Raw genomic sequence first — 5,395 nt, 5'->3', positions numbered from 1 at the left:
CTGCTAGGAGTTCCCACTGTGGCAGAGTAGGTTAAAAACCCAAAGGTATTGGCTCAGGTCACTGCAGAGGTGCAAGTTCCATCCCCAACCTGGCTCAGTAGGTTAAGGATCCGGTGCTGCCACAGCATCGATTGCAGCTGTGGCTCAGATTCAATTCCTGGCCTGGGAACTTCCATGTGCTGTGTGAGTGCGGCCCTCAAACAAACAAACAAAATGCCTGTGTTAGGATCTCACTGTGGAAGAAGCCAGGGTCAGCCACTCCTGTGCCCAAAGGAAAAAAAAAAACAATTCAGTAGCCACTGTGGCTAGACCATAAAACAATCACCTCGGGACACGTTTATCGAGGACTTGATGTTTGCAAGAGCCCGAGGAATGATGTCAGCATCTTTAAGCCCCGAGTCACAATGTGACAAGTGAGACACAGAGAGGAGGAGGGAGTTGCCTGAGTCTCATGGGAGCAAATGGCACAGCTGGGATCTCAGCCCCCAGTCTGACCCCAGAGCTGACGCCGGCATGCACCCTGCTCCTGGCGTTCCCGGTAGAGGCGCAGGCCAGGCTGGCAGAGGTGCCAGCACATCCCACTCCTGCTCTGTACCATCTCCTGTGACAGGCCACTTACCACGGGAGGAAATGGGACCCCCAGAACTGCCCCAAGATCAGTTGTTTCCACTGAGGGTGGTTTTGCAGCTGTTGGGACCCTTGGCAATGTCTCGGAATATGCTGGATTGACATTAACTGGTTGGAGTTGCTACTGGCATAGCTCCCTGTTGCATCAGCCCCGGGCACACTGGGGGTGTCCATGAGCTCCAACAGAGAACCTTCTTTTGCTGTACCAGAATTTGGGCCTTTGGCTTGTGCTGGCAAGAGTGGGCCACCGTTGGGGCCTCAAACCCTTTGCTGTGGTACAGAGGGTGCCACTGTGCCGGATGGCATTTGAGGAATGGGAGAGGGAGGGAAGGTCCTCACAGACATGGGGAGCAAAGGGTGACGTGAGCTCTGAATGCCATGCCCATCGCAGCCCACCCTCACCCGTGACTGCCTCCTCTGGAGCCTGTTGCTTCATCTTCCCCAGCTGGGAGCAAAACAAAAGCCATCATGCATCCAGATGCCTCTGGACAGACCCAGCCGGTGGGCGTGGAATGTGGATGATGGGACACATTCGAGCAGGGGGAGGGTGTGCTCCTCCTCTTGGGCCTGTTCCGCCTGGATGGGTGGATTGATTAATGTGCCACTTACCAAGGATGCTTTAGTTGCAGCCATGGGAGTCACTGTCCCACAGTCCCTTTTTTTTTTTTTTTTTTTTTTTAGGGTCACACTCGATTCATATGGAAATACCCAGGCTAGGGGTCAAATCAGAGCTGCTCACAGCAACACTGGATCCTTAACTCACTGACTGGGGCCAGGACTTGAACCCACATCCTCATAGATACAAGTCGGGTTCTTAACCCACGAAGCCACAACGGAACTCCTGTCCCACTTTCCCTCGTGTGGCCCCTGGGTCCTGTGGGCCCTGGGGTAGGGGTTGCCCTTTGTTAGAAACAAAATTAAGTGTTCCTTGGGGTCCAGAGGCCTCCGGGTTGGCACTGAGCCCCACCAGGGGAAGCAGATATGGCCTCTGGCAGACCACCAGGTCAGATCAGCACCCCTTTTGGCTCTTCTCTGTCTCCCAGATCCAGAGGTCCCCGCGGCCAGCCACTAGGTGCTGAGGGTTATCCTTGGGGTGAAACGGGATGGACAGAAGCCACTTTTATGGGGCTTAGAGGCAGCCGATTTGGCTCAGCATCACACGAGGCACCAGCCATGGTGCAGCAAACAAGCCAGATTCAGGCCCTGCTCTCCCGGAGCTGCCACACTAGTGGGAGGAACAGAATGCTGACAGATCCACAGTTAAATGTAGAATGACGGTTGTGAAAAGCAAAGAGTCTGTGAGAGGGATAATAGGAGGAACTAACCTAGACTTTAGGGGAGACGTGGGGCTGGCAGAGAGGCCTCCATGAAAAAGGACCAACGAAGCTGAGACCCAGGATGACCCCGAGGCAGCCAGGCGGTGTGTGTGTGCAGGCGCAGGTGTATCTGTGTGCAGGGTGTGCTCGCGGGGGATGGGGGCCGTGTACAATGGAGCGGGTGTTTGGGCAGAGGAGAGAAGGTGCTGGTGCTGCTGTCTGACCAGCAGGGCAGTGAGCAAGGCCTGGAGAGACGGGGAGAGAGCCCGGAGGGCGCCCAGGGGCGAGGCAGGCAGGACCTTGAAGGGCCTGTTGAGGATTTTGACATTTCTCCTCATTGCATTGAGAAGCAGGGCAGTGGCGTGATCAGATTTGTATTTTTGATAATCACTGGGCTGCTGACAGATGATGCCTGGAGGGAGGTGGCACAGAGACTGGCTGGAGGACATCAGGTGTCAGGTGAGAGAGGATGGCGGCTTGGAGCGGTGTGATGGCTGTGGATGCCCTGAGCCCCTGCACCTCTGTTCCCTACCTCGGGAGATGATTTGGTGGGAGTCAATGAAATATTGGACATGTCAACACAACACACCATGGGTTATGTAGCCCAACACACACAACTGGGTTAAAGTCTTCGATGTCTATTACCTCCCTCACTTAAAAGCAACTGGTGACATGGAGGTCCCGTTGTGGTGCAACAGAAACAAATCCACCTAGTATCCTTGAGGATGCAGGTTCGATCCCTGGCCTCACTCAGTGGGTTAAGGATCTAGAGTTGCTGTGAGCTATAGTGTAGGCCACAGATGCGACTCAGATCCTGTGTTGCTGTGGCTGTAGCTGCAGCTCAGAGTAGACCCCTAGCCTGGGAACTTCCATATGCCGCAGGTGGGCCTTCAGTGGTTAACGAATCCAACTAGGAACCATGAGGTTGCGGGTTCAATCCCTGGCCTTGCTCAGTGGGTTAACAATCCGGTGTTGCCGTGAGCTGTGGTGTAGGTCGCAGACGCGGCTCGAATCCCGCGTTGCTGTGGCTCTGGCGTAGGCTGGTGGCTACAGCTCCAATTCGACCCCTAGCCTGGGAACTCCATATGCCGAGGGAGCAGCCCAAAAAATGGCAAAAAGACAAAAACAAAAACAAAACAAAAAAAAAACTGGTAGCAGCCTTCCCCATGAGCAGCAAATTCTAGATTCATAAGAGAAGCTACTAGGATGATGTGTGAAATGGTTTCTCAGGATCCCTTCAGCAGCTGAAGCCCAAGCCTGTGAAGGGATGCTGGGGCTTCTTCTTTATTGTTCTTTTTTTGTGTGTGTTGTTCAGTTTGGGGCGGGGGGGGGCATGCCTGAGGCATTCGGAAAGTTCCAGGGCCAGGATCAAACCAGCATCACAGCAGTAACAAGAGTTACAGCAATGAGACACTAGATCCTTAACCCACTGAGCCACCAGGGAACTCCTGGGGCGGCTTCTTAAGAGAAAATCCTCAGTGGATGCTTCGTTTTCCAATGACTTGCTCTCATTTCACCTCCCAAGTTATCAGTGCCCATGTCCAGCTCACAGGCAGGGGGGACTTTGGTGCCTTGGGCCCTTGAGGGTGACAGGACTTTAGAGAGTACTCAGGGCTCAGTGAGCCCAGTGGGTTCCGACTGGGGTGGGTTTGGAGGACGGTGGAGAATGTCATATATCTCTGATTGAAAATACCATTGCGGCGTTCTCTTGTGGCACAGCAGTTAAGGATCAGGTGTAGTCACTGCAGCAGCTTGGGTTGCTGCTGTGGCGCAGGTTCAATCCCTGGCCCGAGAACTTCCACATGCCTTGGACACGACTAGAAAAAAAGAAAGAAAGAAAGAAAATACAGTTGTTCCGTGGAGACAATGGTTGTTAATGACATCAGTACTCTAGAGGACAGTGGCAGTATTTTTCATTAGGTAAAGGAGCTTTGGCCCACTGGAAACTTCAGGTAAATGCCTGATGATCTCAAATGAGCTCGAAAAGGCCAGAGAAGGCTGGAGGGGACATGTGAGATCAGTTTTGAAAGCAGACAAATAAATGGAAGATGGACCTCCAGAACAACAAGGCAGGGGAGTTCCCGTCGTACCTCAGCAGGTTAAGAACCCGACATAGTGTCTGTCAGGATGCGAGTTCAACCCCTGGCCTTCCTCAGTGGGTTAAGGATCTGGCATTGCCACAAGCTGTGGTCACAGATGTGGCTTCATCTGGCATTGCTGTGGCTGTGGCAGCTGCAGCTCCAATTCGACCCCTAATCCGGGAACTTCCATATGCCTTGGAAAAAAAGACCTCCCCCAAGGACGGCGGTGGCATTGACTCAGGAATCAAGCGAAGGACATTTGAAAATAGAGAAGATTTTGTGACAAATTAGAATCCAAGAAGAGCTGGGACCGCCTGCTTAGAAGCGCCTTTTATTTGGACACCACGGGCCATCCTGGGTGGGATGTGTGTGTGGGGGGAAAAAAAAAAAGAAAAGAGAGAAAAATAGCTGTAATATAATTGACCAGAGGCCTTCGGTGCTGGCCCAAACAGATTAGACCCTGGGGTCTGAAATGCAAGCCCAGAGGGAGTTTTCAATCCAAATGACATGTCTTCAGACTTTCCTGCTCCTCCCTGCAGCTCACCCATTTGCAGACCAGCCAGCTTCCATGTACAGCCCCAGGGGGCAGCCTTGGCCAGTGAACAGGACAAACCCTTGGGACCCCCTGCAAGAGTGTTTCGTTTCTGTGGAGCGTCTCTTGGTTTATCTATTTATCAAAGCTGGGGCCAGGGGCTGCGTCCTGCCATGGTTTATTAATAACTATACCTAACAGATGCTCCTTGGGGGCAGCCGGGGAAGCCAGTCCCAGAGCCCAGGCTGGCATCACGCTCTGCCTCGGGGTGTATGCCAGGCTGTCTGAGACAGTTCTGGGGGATGAGCGGCTCCTTAAAAGGAAAGTGACCTTGCTAGACTCCCCTTGCCCAGTCTTTGCGGGGGTGGGGGTGGGGGGCTGCCTGGTTCAGCTTCAGTGGGGGCAGAAGACAAGAAATATGGACCAACAGAAGTGGGCGGAGCTCCACCATCGCCCAGGAAACTAAGCCCCGGAGGGGGACAGGAAAGACTGGCTCCAGGTGGTTTGGCAAGTTGGATGCCGAGCTGGGACCAGAATCCTATTTTCCCGGGGGGGCCTCCTGAGGCCAGGAATCTTTCCACTGTGTAACTGCTGTTGATCTCCCCAAGAATGGAGACTGCAGCGTTTGACGGACACCTTCTTGCACAGTATCGTGGCTCTTAACAGCAGGCAGGGAACACACAGACCCAGCCGCCTTGACCTAGATTCTGGGTTTCCCCATGAGGTCTTGTTTGCTAGTGGGGTACCTTGAGGCGGGCTCTTCTGGGACACAATCCAAGTAATACAGGTGCTCCCCTGCACGCTCGGGTGGGCAGCCCGGGCCAAAGGCCAACTCTTTA

This window comes from Sus scrofa, chromosome 12, assembly GCF_000003025.6.
Source record: "Sus scrofa isolate TJ Tabasco breed Duroc chromosome 12, Sscrofa11.1, whole genome shotgun sequence".
Lineage (NCBI taxonomy): Eukaryota > Metazoa > Chordata > Mammalia > Artiodactyla > Suidae > Sus > Sus scrofa.
This window is presented reverse-complemented; position numbering follows the sequence as displayed.